The sequence below is a fragment of the Struthio camelus genome, chromosome Z (genome assembly GCF_040807025.1).
Source record: "Struthio camelus isolate bStrCam1 chromosome Z, bStrCam1.hap1, whole genome shotgun sequence".
In the NCBI taxonomy this organism is placed as follows: Eukaryota; Metazoa; Chordata; class Aves; order Struthioniformes; family Struthionidae; genus Struthio; species Struthio camelus.
In genome coordinates this window covers 78,143,342-78,158,599 of record NC_090982.1, presented here as the reverse complement: position 1 = coordinate 78,158,599, position 15,258 = coordinate 78,143,342, and positions in this window count along the sequence as shown.

The window sequence follows — 15,258 nt, the reverse complement described above, 5'->3', positions numbered from 1 at the left end:
GGAGGGGGCAGCAGGCACAGCCAGCCCCGTGTGCAGCACTGAGGTCTCAGGAGAGCACGGAGAGCAAAGCAGCCCATGCATGGAGAAAGCACAGGGCTGGGCTCTGTCTAAGCTGCTACAGAAACCTGCAGGACCCACCGCCGGTCTGTGCCTCAGTTTACCTCCATGTCTGCATAGAAGCTAAAATGCCAGTGTCAGAGAGAGGCTCTGAAGGAGAGGAGCGTCATATTCTGAGAATGACCATTCCCCTTTGCTTGAACAGAAGGACTGGGAGCAGTGCGACAAAGTGCACAAAGCAGCATGCTCTCCCTGCAACTGGCACAGCTGTGTGAATAAAACCTCAGTGCAGGTAGCAGGCCACCCAGGTGGCACTGACGTGAGCTCAGCAGACACCTGAGGCTCTGCATTATGCTGGAGCTGGGTGTCTTCACAAGACAGATAGGAAGCAAGCAGGGAGTGCTGATGGGACACCCCTGTTCCAATAGTTGTCCCTACTATGCAGAGAAAAGTGTCAGGAGCATCCCCATGCCCCAAAATGTTACCCTCTGTCCGTGGCAGGGCAGTGGAGGCTGGCGGCGATCACCCAGCAAGGAGAGAGCTGAGCGTCCCTGGAGGTAGAGCCAGATCCACCAGGGAGGAAAGACCTTCCTGAGGCCTGTTGGCCTCTATGGGCTAAGGGAACCCAACTCAAGTGCCTTGGAGAAGCACCTGTGGCCAGGGGGTAGCTCTGCTCCCATCTCCAGCAAGTGAACGGACCTTCTGCCAGTGTGCCCTCGGCTGGACTCAGAGCATACCACGCCATGCCGGACAGTGAGCTAGGAGGAGCACCATGCTAATCATCTCCCACTGCAGCGCAGTGTGCAAGGCACCCCGGGACAGGGGGAACAGGCCACCGTCAGGAAGAGCAATACCCAGCACCAGTGTTGGCTGGGTTCGCTCCTTCCTAAGCAGTCCCAAACACTGCCCTTTTTCCCAATGTGCAAGGCTTCTGCTGCGTCATGCGTAAGGACAGATGCTCTCTGGGTCAATAAGCTGGTCCCAGTCCTACGTCGGGTCCCTCAGGACACTGCATTCAGGCTCATGCATGAAAAGCCCCTGCTTTTCCGTTCTCTAGCTGCAAAAGACATTTTCAGGCCCTCAGAGCACAGGGTATCCAGTTTCTCAGAGGGCTGCAGGGATTACTGTAAGAGCAGCACCAGGAGGGAATAGAGTCACCTTTTCCTTTGTCTGGAGAAAGTTTTACTGCTCTCTGTGACACTGTCTAATTCCACTTTCTTTCATGGTTTCACTGCCTCGTTCCAGAGCGATTGCACAGACAAACGTGTCCAAAAGCAGATGGATCCACTAAGCATTTCTTTGCTGCACATTATCTCATACAGTTTGGGTGTAATAAAACTTATAGGCAGAACAAATCTTCAAGCTTGTGCCTTGCCTTATTTTTAGCTGTGAAGTATGTCTGTTTAGTGCTCCTAATCCCTGGCTTGGTAGTAATTTATGGAGCAAGATCTTGGCTCAGTTGGGCCAGAAGATTTGTAGTAAAACTTTTATAAGTTGCAGAGATAAATCCCATGGACTCTTGCAGTCTCTGGGGACTCTGCTCCAAAAGTGTGTTTTGTTGAGCATTTCCTTGGTGTGGGAGTATGTTCTGCTTGAGAAAGCTTCAGGTGGCTGAGAATAAATTGTCCCCAGTATCTTGACAGTCTGCAAATCGCCTGGAAGGAGAAATCTGGAGAGCCCATTGGCTTCCCCCTGTCCTCCAATATGCTGGACTTCCCACCAGGGCCAGAGTTAGGAGAGTCCTTACTCTGCAGGACCTGTTCTCTCACTCCGAGTCCATGTCCTTTGCCTGGCAAACTGGTCCTCGGCAAATCCTAGTAACAAACTGCATTATCAAGCTATGCCAGGTGGTAAGATGCCTGAGTGGGAGAGCAATTGCTCACACACACAGCCACTCTGGCTTTGCTGGGATTACTGGGAGGACTGGCTGCTCCCTCATGCTGGGAAATATACATGTTGCCCTGAAGCTTTTAGCATAAGGCTGTGGCTTAAGGACAGGGACAAGGGCAAATATCTTTTCCTCCACTGCCTGCACTCCCCAGCGAAACCTCAGGGAAAGGGTCTGCAGGAGGGAGCATATACTTTCTGCTTCACTGGAGCAGGGGGCTGAGAAATGTCATGGAGCAGAGCAGGGGAGGGGGATCAGGACGTGGGAACCATCAGCAACTCCCTCCAGATCACAGCAGAAACAGGGGCTGAAAGCTGTGCTTGCCGGCTCACCTCATCCAAGGGCTGTTTGCTGCGTCAGAGCTGGCCTGCTTGGAGCCCCAACGCTTCCTGGAAGCCAGCGGCCCTCCTGGAGACCTACTCCTGCGCCACATCCCTGAGCCTCGTGCCTCCGATACGCAGGAGTCATTTGCAAATGGTCCAACAGCTGGGGCGGGAGCTGCTGTGTAATTACTGCGGCACATCCCAGCAGGGAGGCCGGTGATTCGCCATCTGTGCGCCATGCTGCAATGGGGTGATATTCAGTTTGCCGTGGTGTTTAGATTCACGTAAACCCATATCCCCCAGTACTTCATATTCCCAAGAGCACTTTTTTTGAAGAGAGCAAATGTTTCCAGGAACTGTAAAGGAAGGAAGGTCAAATCCAGAGAGGAGACGTTCTCACTCTGCATAACTTTATAACCCGAACAGGCATCAAGGTTAGCTGCAGTCTGTGGGTAGATGTTCTCCCTTGTGCAATAGCTCTTGCAAAGATGGAGCAACCTTCTCGGCTGTTGGCATACAGGCACTGCTTGGTTGTGATGTCTTGGGATTACTCCCTGGCCAAGCTGGATAGCCTGCTGGTGACCTTGCATACTGTTACAGCAGGGGAGGATGGGTATTTCTCAGGTGTTTCCAGGTAGTTTGGTCAAGGAGAAAGCTTATCAACACCCAAATTTAGTGTCTTTGCACATTTGTGGTGTCCTTTGGTAAATGCAGACACAAAGAGCAGAGTCCTTCCCATCACTGTCCCTTGGGAGATAGTTGTGCTTGGGCGGACAGAAGAGTAGCCCTGAGAGGTATCCTGCTCATGCGCAGACCCTGCTCAGCATAGCCACACAAATCAGGTCAAGAGGACGTTCGCTGCAAGCGACCGCTGCTCAAGGCATTGCAGGGTTTCCTTGCAGTAAGCATGGGCCACGGTCTTGGCTCTCCTGTTTTCTTTCTCCCAGAAGCACAGAGTTATTCCAGCCCTAGCAGGAGATCCTAACATAGGAGAGCTTTTCCCTGGAAAAAATTCCTCCAACCACTAGCTGGAGCAGGAGAAACTTTGAAAACTTCCCCTGCGCTTTCCTGTCTCTAACAGTGTCCGCAATGACGGATGCCTGCCAGATTAGCAGCAGGGTCCCACACAAACCGTCTCCTACCTGTTCACCCTCCTGACTACCTGCTGGTCCCAAAAGCCTGCCATTCCCTCTGGCAGCTCACAGCCCACACTGCCCTGTCCTCCCATCCTTATAGCCCTTTTCCTCCAGCATCTCCAGCCACAGCCCCAATCCCTGTCCCTTGTAGGAAGAGCACTCACCTCCCATCACACAGAGAGGCTCTGGGCAGTCTGCCCTCCTACCTCCATAGGGCTCTGCCTCCTGCCTTTGCTGCTGCCTTGTCTCCAGCCTCTGGCTTTTGGACAGTCCCTGTCCATCTCTGCCACCCAGTCTCATTGCCAGCTTCCTCAAAGCACAATCAGGGAGGACCTTTCTGTCCACTCTGCATTGGAAAACTTCCCCAGCAGAGCATCCGTAGGAGCCCACACAGCTTCATAAGACCTTGCTGCTTCGAGCAGCCTGGGGTTTCCACCACATCCCACCAGCTGAGAGGTGAGTTTCCTCTCCAGCACATGCAGCAGAGAGGCAGGATCCACCTCCCAGTCCTGGCACTGCTGGTATGAATGTGCTGCCGGCATGGACATGTTTCTAGTCCTGCTTGCCCCTGGGGAACAGAGAAGTGGCCTTGTGGTGCACAGGGCAAATCATGGCTAAGGTGGGTTCCCCTTGAAGCTCCAGAAATGGCTGCAAAGATCAATTTCTTTCATCTTTTCTCATATCTTTTCCCATTTTCAGCCCAGTTTTCCCAGGGAATGAGCAGGATTCCTAAAGCCTGAGAAAGACAATGTAGAGCTGGAGCCATGCACACCCAGTCAAGTGGGTCACTGCATCTCACCAGCTACAGGAGAATTAGCTGAGAAGTTTCCTGAGCCAGCAGCCAGCGTTGCAACAGCTCCACTCTATCTGAGCAAGCACTGGCCTACTGGAGAAGGGGAGCCAGCCAAGGCCTCCCAAAGGCAGTGAGGCTCTTCAGGCTTGGTTTAGGCAGCTGGACCATTACAGCATGAACACCATGAAGCAAGATGCCTCTTCCAGGAGTGAACAGTCCGCCAGGCTCAAGGGACTCCACGGCCCCACGGCTCCTCGGTGGAGAGAGTCCTGCCCTGTACAAGAAGCCCTCAGCTTATTTGACAGCGCAGATGATGCAGGAAAAGATTCTTCCACTGGAGAAGTGGGAAACAGGCTCCCGGGGGAGAGCCTGAGGCATCTCCTGAGGGATTAGCAAGACAGCCAACAGAGACCACAGCACTGGGGAAGGAAGGGATGGACACACAGGGCAGATGGGAACCAGGGCTGGGGCCCGTCCTGTTCCTGCTGCCTTTGCTGGTGCAGCCTGGGGGTGGGGGGAAGGCTGGTGGCTCCAGGGCTGGCCAGCCATGCTGCCTTCCTCTCCACGGAAGATGCCTTCTCCTGCCCACCTGTCCTGGCTAGGCAAGGGCCCTGCTGGCTGTTCCTCTCGGACAACAGGGGCACAGCGATGGCCTGAGCGTGGCCCACAGGGTCCAGCTGGGAGACCCTGCCCAGGGTGCCAGGTGCCTCTTGCTGCATCGAGTACCTCCCCATGTAAGAGCCTGGGAGCTCGCTTCACATCAGCAGCCATGTGTCTCTCTGCCATTAAGGCTTTAGCTGCCCCTGGTCTGCCTCTCCTCTCTGGAGAGCACGGAGGGGTCTTGCCCACCTTTGCCCGGCAAAGAGCCGTCTGCAGGAGCTGGTGCTAGCTGCGATGTGCAGGCCCTGGCCTGCTCCCTGCGCTGGCAGCGGTCTGTGCTGCCCTCCCACGGCTGCGCCGTGCTGCAGCCTGGGCTCACTGTCTGGTCCCGCCTGGCTGTGCAGCCTCACACCCACTCTCCATCCAGCTGCTCTCCCTGCATGGGGCCAGGGGCAGGAACGAGGAGGGGGCATGGGCTGTGAAGGGCAGGGAGAGACAAGCTCATTCCTGGATGGGGACACTGCCAGTTCCCTGCACCAAGCAGGAGGTATGTGTTGGGGTCTCTGCTGCTCCCAGCTCATCTGACAGCCTCCGGCATTTGCACAGAGTAGACCCAGACAGCGCATCACAACTCAGATGCATGGAAAGTGCTGAACAGATTGGCTGAAGGACCTATCTTCAAATATATTTCCCCCAGGAGTGCTTTTCCTAGCTTTCCAACCTCTCTGACCTCCTCAGCAGAAGCAAACTCCTCCTGGATCAAACATACCCATAGACCCAAGCCATGCTAGAGCAATAATGCCGAACCTGCAGGACCTGCTCAAATACCCAGCAGAGCCATCCATGGACTACCAAAGAGCGCCACTGCACGGGTGACATGTTTCTTGGGGATCCCATCTTGAGGACACCACACAGCAGGCACTCTGCAGTAGCATGGCTCGCACAACCCCTCAGTGAAGGACACAGACCTTCCCTAAGGGGGAACATTTCCCCCTCTCCTGCACCAGCCTCTCATCTTGACCCCAATAGAGAGGCTCGAACCAGCTTTCAGGGAAATCCAGACAGACAGCAAATCCCAGGGACTCACTAGAGATGCTGGTTTTATGGCACAACACACGATAAGCTACCGCTTCCCTTCTCTCTGCAGCACGCGCTCCCCTTGCTGGCTCTGCCCCTGCAAATGGTACCCATGGCTCCACAGGTGGGATTTTTCACAGATAGATTATCAAAACTAGTCATGCTCAGAGAAACTGCTCTTCGTTCACATTTTTTAAGCCTATTGCTGCTTCCACTTCAGGCCTGAAGGATTTTGTGCCCTGAGCTCTGTGCTTACTAGTTGGTCTTACTAAAAAATATCACCTCTGCCTCTGAGCCACATCTTGCTCGCGCCCCTTAGACAATCACGCCTCTGACAGCATCCCGCTAAAACATCTCCAACAGGCATAAGCTGAGCCTGTCCTACAGACCCCTGGGGCAGAGGCTCCACTTCTCTCTCCAGATGATGCATCTCGGTGTAGACATCAGCTTTTCCTGATGTCTTCCCTAAATCTCCCTTGCTACACTCCAGCCCACGACCTCTCCTCCTGACACAGGGGGTGGCTGTTGCTCCCTTCCTTTCTATACTGGCAGGCTGCTGTCAAGCAATACCTGGCCCTGCTCAGGGGATATTTACTATTAATTGCCTGGTCCTTTTCTCTGGTGCCTTTCAGCTCAAGATCTATCTTCCTGTGACCCTGTGCCCAGAGTAGGTGGTACGTAGAGGCAGGTGCCTTGACTCAAGCTGATTCTTGTCTCCCAGGTGCCCCAGTCTGCTTGGAGCAACATGAAGCGCAGATGTCCCAGGGCTGCTCAGAAATAATGGCCAAATGGGATGTTTTTGGGTTGGCCCTCCTGTGGGGCCAGTCCTGCCTTGGGAAAGCTGCTGCCCAAAGTGTCATTCTTGGGGGATGTGCCCGCAAAATGCAAATCCCAGGTGGACCCCTGAGACCCTCCACCTTATGCTCAGGAGATGAGATATGAATTACCCCCTCTCAGGAAATCTCTGTATCTCACAGACATTGGCTGACTGCCCTCTCCATGATGCCTGTCAGTCTCAAAACCTTCTGCCATCCTGCCCAGGAGGCCTCTCTCCTGGGCGAGGGGCTGATGGATGCCTCAGCTGACACAGCACCACTGCCCTTCCCTTGGTGGCGGTGCAGAAGAAACAACAGGATCTGGGAGAGCCAAGGGTGGCAGCACAGACCCAGATGCTGGCTCTGGCTTGTCTGCACATAGTCCTTGCAATCCTCCATCCTCGCTTTACCAGCCCAAGAAACCCCAGCAAAACTTGCTGAGCATCCCACCACGCTGACTGAGGCCTGGCGGCTCAGTGCCGGCATCGCGACAAAACGCGCCAGCCGCTCCTGAGTTTCCCTGGGCAGCCACCCAGCCCAGCTCCCCCAGAAGGATCCTCCGGAGATGACCGCGACCTCGAAGCAGAGCTGCAGGAAGGGCGTCCGTCAGCGTGCCAGTGCGAATGCCTTCAGCCTCTGGAACAGTCCCAGCCCCGCCTGAGTCGGCAAGGCATGACAGGCAGCTCAAAGAGGCCTTGTTGGGCAGTGAATGCCACTTTTTCTCAGTCTTCTGGGTCCATGTCCCTTTGCCAGTAGCCTCCAGGCAGATCCCAGGGGAGGAACTAGCAGCTTCTGCTGTCCAAAGGGTGTTTTTTATCCTCAGGCCCGCATAAGCCTTTCTCCCAGCATCGTTCAGCCATCCATAGCCTATATTTGTGTCTCTGTCGTCCTTCCCTACGGAGCTCCCTTGCTGGCTGGTGTCCTTGAGCCACCCACCATCATACAGTTTATGCAAAGCCTGGCACTTCTCTCCATGCACGGGGCTGGGAAGCAGTGTGCGGCCCTCCCGTTTAGCCCTGCCAGGGCCAGCTGGAGGATAAACCCTCACCCTGCTGTGGGAAGGTGCTCTGGTCCCCATAGCAAAGTCTCCTCTCCAGCTGCCGCATCAGCCCTGGGGTATGTGCTGAGCTTGGGGAAGCCAGGCAGGACAGCACTGCCGCGTAGCCTCCTCATCCAGCCAGCATCACCCTCAAGGCTGGCTGCTCTCGGACCACCAAGCAGCCCCCCGTGCCTGAGAAGTGAGCTCAAATCTGCATGGTGCCGGGTGTTTTGCCTGCTCGGTCCCACTGGCACCAGCCTCACGAGTCCCCAAAATCCATGTATACATGCGGTTACATCAAAGGAGGGTTGCACTGTTGCAGGGGCCAAAAGGGACCACCCAGGGCAAGCTTGCATCTGGGGGCCAACAGCATGCTGAGAGCAGGGCTGTGGGGTGCAAGTCCCTGCAGGGGGATGTCTCCTGGGGGTGCAAACTGCTGGAGGCAGGGGTGAGGCTGCAATCCTAGCCCCTTCCAAGGCTGCTCAGAGGGGCAGGGAGCAGATTGACAGTGTGATGGAGAGGGGCACTCATCAGTGCGGAGTTTACTGCAGCCTGGATCCCTGCTCTGCCTGAAAGTCAGACCTTCCTGCAAGGGCTGCCTGGGCAGCCGGTTATAAACCTTCTTTATTTGCCCTCTTTCTGCCACTTCACTCTGCATTTTCTCTGTTCAAAATTTGGTTACCCTACTTTTTTTCCTGCTAAAATCTGACTTTCAGGGTCATTTTGGCTTGGAGGAAAAAGTCCAAACACATCCCCAAGCTCTGGTTGATTCAGGGTCCCGTCACAAGGAGCAAAGCAGTCCAGAGGGAGCAGGCACCAGCCCTTGAGCACCAGGGACCCAGGAGATCTGGCAGATCCCTGAAACACAGAGGAGAGGTGCCTGTCACCCACTCTAGGACAAGACACCTCGGTGTCCCCAGTACTAGATACTGCGGTGCTTTTCAGAGGCAAAGACACCCCCCCCCCCCACGGCCCCCACGGTCCCATGGGAAGGAGCAGCTCTGGGCTCTCCCCACCTCTGTGACTTTCTCAGCAGTGAAAAAGACGTTGTGTGTACCCCAGGGAGGCTCCAGTTTGATGGGTAGGAGCTGCGGGGAGCGGCTGCCCCTGAGGAGTGGGAAAAACCTAGAAGCAGGGACCAGCCCCTCCTGGCTTGCCATTGCCCATCTCCCACTGGCATCTTCAGCCTCGAACTGGGAAAGGGAAGGAGTCCAGCCTGCCTTTTCACTCCTCACAGAAAGCGCTGGGAGAGATGTGCTGGCTACCTGCCTGATCGGTGTTTTTAACATGTTTTATGAGCATTTAACTTCCCAAGCTCCTGCAGGGGCCAGTGCAACAGGGCAGGCTGGTGGTGTAGTGGGGGTCAGTGCAGGCAGCCCGGCGTGGGACCCAGAGGAGGGGAAAGCGGTGGATGCAGGCGCAGGAAGTGAAGCACAGCCCCGGGCTGCTGCCGGGAGAGGGCACCCGCAGCTCGAGCAGCAGAGCTGGGAAAGCTGCCTGGCGGCTGGTGCTTGGCCAGGATTGCCTCCTGTCCCCCACCGGGTCCTTGCAGCCTCCCAGTCTTTGCGGAGCATCCCTGGCTCCAGCCTGGCCACTGGTCCCCTCCCCAGGGTGGTGCTCCTGCTGCCCAGGATGGACAAACCAGTTCCATGCTCCTCCCTAGGATAAATCTGAATCTGTCTGCGTCTAAGGCTTGAACACCGTACCTTGCGTCTCCCCATCTTGTTGCTACTCCCCGGCTCTGCTCCCAAAGGCATGTGTCTGGGTTCACGGGGGCAGCAGCAATGGAGCATTTCATCTGAGTGTGAACACGTCCCCTGTCCCCTTGGGAAAGGCTTGCCCAGCGATGATTCGAGCTGCCAGTGCTGTTTTCAAAGCCCGGAGTGTCGCTCAACCCTTCCCCTTGCATGAAGGAGGCTGCAAAGGGGGAGCTTCTCCAGCTATTCCATCTGTTCCAGCTGAAAAAGTCCTGATGATATTTGGGACTAGCCTGTAAAACATTGCTGCCTGCAGATAGGAGACTTTCCGGGTCTTCTTCCCCTCTTCATCTCGTCACCTTTAGCTCAACTGCCCACTTCTGTGCCTCAGCATCTCCTTTTACAGGTTCCCTCCCCCAGATCAGTCTGGGCCTTGGGAAGAGATTTTGCTGCAGCTGCCTGGCAGCCCCAGGGATTTGGATAGGAATCTCCCAGTCCTGGTCGGTTGATACTGGTCCTTGTTTCCCACCTACAAGCTTGTTTCCAGGCTCTCTTGTACAGCAGGCAGGACTTATTGCAGAGCTCCTACAGGAATGGTCAGTTTGGCTGTTGATTTTCAGTCCCGTCTTTGCAAAAGCAAGCTGGATGCTGAGTGAAGTTTATGACCAGATGAGCAATTCCTGGAACAACAGGTACTGGGTGGAGGGGGTCTCTAATAAATCCCAGCTCCTCTCCCAAACACAGCCAGAAGCAGCCGCCAGGAGCACATAAGTACGAAGGGAGCAGACCTTTGAGCGCTCGCTGCCCTGGTTCACTGCAAGTAGCGAGGCTCCCGAGGACTCTGCACTGTGACTTTACACCAACCTGGGATGATTAGTGAGGGCTCCCTGGAGACAACCTGCTGATAGCCAGAGAGGGGCTGGCAGCATTAACAGATCTGATTCGGTAGGCCACAGCAGAAGCATCTCCCACGGTTGTCCCACAGACGGCAGCATCACCTTGGCTCCACTGAGACTTGCCTGGGGGACGGAGACTTACTCTGCTGAGGGGCAGGGAAGTCAGTGACTTATCCCTGGGTCCGAATGACCAAATGCCGACCTGTAATCACCGCTGGCTCTGGGAAGCAGCTGTGCCTCACACCTGGGCAGAGGTCTCCCTGCACAGTGCCAGCAGGGCAGTGCTGTGGACCGAGCATCCAGCCGCCGAGCCGGCCTGGGGAGACGTTGTCCAAAGCTGGGCCCTCCTCCGCAACAGGAGGGAGGAGAGGTGGAGTCCAGCAGTGTCCAAATGTTATGGGCCAGCGTTTCTGGAAGGAAACGTTTAAATTTTTCCTTTGGAAATAATTTCTCATGTTCCACTTCTCTTTGAGTTTTACTAGCTATCTCATGCCATAAATGTCACGACTTCAGGAAGTCAAAACCAAATACTGTCATGCACTTTCAGTGAATCCCTTTCTGGACTTTCTGTTGGTGGAGAACACAGGGATCTCAGAGGTCCAAACAGAACAAAACTAACATCCAGCTCTAAAAAGCCCCCTTAAAGCCAGTTCTCCATTCCCTGCACAGATTTAATACTCAGTGACTCAAACCACTCTGTCAATGATTTCAGACCAACTGACTAAATATTATCAGGGCCTGAATATGTCTCAGGGCTGTTCAAACATTTACAGAGCTGTAAAGCACTGGGGGGAGCCAAGTGCAAATCCCGTTCCTGACACGGCTCCTTTGCTCGCCCTCGGGTGTGCAACCACATCTCTCCCTCCCAACTTGCCAGCCCCGAGGCTGTCATGTGCGTACGCACCCCAGCCTTTGGCAAAATGCTAGAAGAAAAGAGAAAAAGGGGCAGGAGGTTGGGCAAGGAGGTTTGCTCACCAAATGAATTGCCCCTTGGATCTGCTCAGGGTGAAGCGGGCCTCTCTGCCCTGCGCGGCGGAGCAGCCAGCTGGCCGGCACACACCTCCCCGGAGAAAAAGGCTGTAAAACTGCCCTGGATTTCAAGAACTGGCTCGCATCACCCTGTTTATCAGCTCACTCGTGTTTTCTCCCTTTAATAGCAACACAGTTCGCTGGGCCACGTGATTCCTGTTTGCGAGCAGGGATCAGGAGCTCTCTGAGCACTGGGAGGTTTAGTACAATGTCCTCAGGTTTCTGGCTGGTGTTTTTTGTACTGGCCAGCTTAAACTCCAGCCCAGCCCTTGCAGCTGCCAGTCAAGTCCTGGCAGAAGGGCAACCCCTATAAATAGCAGTGAGTATAAAGTCTCCTTTCTCCGCTTCACCTCTTCAGCAGGACGAGGCTTGCAGCGCGCAGTGTTTTGCACACTCGCACCATGGTATCAGCCAGGTGCCAGCAGTGCAGGCTGGTGGGAGCAGCTGGGGTGGCTCAAGTCCCCGTCCCCCGGTCCTTAGGGAGGGATTCCCTACCACCAGCAAAATCCAAGCTGCACTTGGGCCTCGGGGCTGTAAATGAACCCAGGCCATGGCTTCCTGCTGGCAAACGTGGAGGAACTGCTAGACAAGAGGACAAAAAAAAGCCCAAAGGGCTGCCACATGGAAGAGCCACGTTGAAACCTATCCCCCTCCTTAAAGCAACCTTGGTCACTGCTGCGATGTCCTCTTTGGGATGAGGAACTGCTGTGACCAGCCGAGGGACCTCTGCTCTGCCCCGACTGTGGTAGGCTGGCCCAGTGCGGGCAGCGTGTTGCCCGGCTCGTGGGGAGCGTGGGGTTTTGGGGAGAGCAGGGCTGGTGGGGTTAGCAGTGCTGCAGTGGGATGTGGGGAGCAGCAGGCCATGGGGCATGAACCGCTGGTGTCCTTGGGCACAAAGAGCGGGTGAGCCTCAGCCTCTGTGCTTCAGGGTGCCCATTAGGCTGTGTCCCCTTGCTCTTCCTTCCCAGAGGTGATGGACGTCGATGAAAAGGGAGCTCCAGAGCAGGGATCAGCTACTGAGGGCATCGGCAATGCTCATCAGTATTTTGCAAAACAGGTGAAGAGCGAGAGGAACATGCAACCAGGCCAAGGCATCCACAGCAAAAGGATAAAGGTGAGCGCAAACCAAGAAACTCTGTTACTCAGCTACCAGATGCCCCAACGGGGTTGAGTTCCAGCTGGGCAAGATACTTCCTTGGTCCTGTCCTGCCCTAAGTCTCTGTAGGCAGAAGACTCACTGGGGTAGGACTGCTTTTCCAGAGTACAGATGTAACATGCAGCAGGAGAGGCATCCAGCACTGATAAGCGGACCTGGCATCTCCTGAGACACCGCTCCCGGCATGGCTTGGCCGGCCACGTGTGGGACAAGCTACTCTGCTCACGGATGGGACGAGTATCGCGTGGCACGGGGCATCCCTGCTGTCTCACTCCGGAGCGCCGGACAGCCCAGGACTGCTCTCTGCTGCGCAACAGCAGCCCTGTGAATCAGAGCAAAGCAGGGCTGGCACAGAGAGAGTCCCGCTGCAGCGCTTGGGGTTTTTGCTGCCTTTTTTTACAGCGCGAGCGGCCCAAACTGTGACCATAATGAATAAAGCGACAGCCAGGCAGCAGAGCGCTCTGGTTTCCTGTACACCTCAGGCTGGCCAGGGTAAATACACAACAAGCCTGCACTTCAAACAGGGCTGTGCCCAGTGCACGTCAGCCAGACCACGTGCCAAGCGAGAGCCAGCAAAGCCACTTGAGCCTTGCCTTGCCCAGCGCAGCGCAGCAGGGATGGCCACGAGTGCCAGCGTCAGCAGAGGCGGGTAGTTTGTAGGGATGCCTTTCGGCGGGCAATGCTATGGGTTGTATCTGGGCCGGTGTAAAGTGGGAGACTCCACCTGCACCTACAGGTCAGACAGATCCCAAGCAGGGCAACGGCTGATGCCAACCGGCACGGCCCCATTGCCATGCAATGCCTGTGCCCAGCTGGTACCCGCACCTGCCCCCCTGCAGCCCTGCCCTTGCTCTGCTCTATCCTGGTGCTCAAGAACCCGGCGCAGGTGTCTCACTTGGAGGAGGTCCCAGCCCACACGGCCTCCCCGCTGTTCAGGGGCAGAGCGGGCAGGGACAGTCACCGGAGGCTGGGCTCCGGAGCACGCGTCTGCCCTGTAATTACCCTAGCCACATCCATATCCCGGCTGTGTGGTCACAGGCCGCCCTCAGGCAGGCAGCACTCGGATGAGCACCGAGCACCGCAGCAGGACAGACTCCAGGCCAGATGTGAGCCTGGTCTGCCAGCCCGGCCTGCACCATGGGGGATGTGACCCATTGCAATGTACTGTGTGCAGAGGCCACAGCACCTGGCCGCACACATCTCACTCACTCTACCCCAGCACTTACCTTCACGCCAGTCCCCCAAGCCTCCTCCATCCGTCTGCCTGTCCCACTCACACTGCCTAGGCAGCAATGCAGTTCTCTCTAATGCACCCAGCACAGCTGAGGACCAGCACCACTGTTGCTTGACACGTCATCATGACACAACATCTGTACATCAGGATGAAACATCATGGCTCGATGCTTGGTCTGATCCCAGCTGCCAAGCTTCCAACCCCATAACTCCCCGTCTGTCCACCCAGTCAAGCAAGGCTCTGCTGGTGTGATCCCAAGTCACAACCGCTCTGGGCATCCTTGCAGTTAGTGCCAACACACTTGGTGAGTCAGGCAAAGCCAAGGGCTGTGAGGGAGAGCAAAGCGTAGCCCAGAAGGTGCCTCATTTAGCCTCGCATGCCTATGCCTGGGTTTGTGATAGCGATATGTAACCCCCAGCCACGTGCTTACATGTCCAAGTCTAGGCCTGCCTGGACAAGAGCAGGCAGCTCTCTCTCTGACATAGCCTCGCTGCTGGATCTCTGCTGGGAAGAGGAAAGAGAGACCCTGTGGTCCCCTGGCTGAGGGTTGCGGTGGGGAGCAGCATCTGGACGGGATGCTGCACCCAGCATTGGAGATGTTCTTTTAATAAGCTCTCATGCCATGGCAAAACGCAGGAGCTGGGGTGTGTGTAATCCTCTCGTACGCTTGAGGATGGAGCAAGGAGAGCACTGCAAAGTCAGAGCTACAAATCGTGCCAGTCCCACCTTGCTGTGTGCCAGGGAGGTGCACAGGCTCCTGCCCCAGGAGGCCTCTGCCACCGTAGCCAGGAGCAAGCATCCAGGGCACGTCCGTGACCCACAGTGGGACAGCCCAGCGGGTGGATCAGGACTGTGACTTCTGCTGCCGAAAGACGCTCGGAAGCAGCTGCTGTGTGGGTGGGCACAGCTGCACGGAGCTCTCTTCCTCCTTCCTTCCCCCCGCTCCCCTTCCATCGAGCCTGCGCGCAGATCAGCCCTTTCGCAGCCTTGTCTCGCAGCAGCGGCCGCCTGTCCTTCCCCCATCCTGTGTGGGGCATCTGCAGCCCCAGGAGCAGTGCAGGACTCCTGGGTGCCTGCACCTACCTCCTCACCCTGCTGAGCACCCCTCTCTCCCTGCCAAGTCCACACCGCTCCTACTGAGCCAGCCCCTTCTGCCTTCGGCTTTCGAGGCTTTGCTCCCCCTGGCTGGGACCTCTCTGCCCAGCTGGCTCTGCTCAGAGCTGGTCCCTCGACAAGCCGCAGGGCCCTGCCATCTCCTGGGTGGTGCATCCTTGCCCCAGCGCCCTCGGCGGGGTGTCTGTCTGTCTGCATTTCCCCCCCTCCACCACCAAAAAAAATCTGTGCAATTGAATCTCTGCTCTCCACTTCCCAACCTCAAAGGGCGGCTCCAGCCCCGGCGGAGCTGGGGGAATTCCCTGCATGCACAGCTCTCCTCCAGCGCCGCGGCGGCGGGGAAAGCAGCGCGTGGCTTCCTGCCAGTGCTGGCGCCAAGCAGCCCGGCTCCCGGAGACCAGCAAG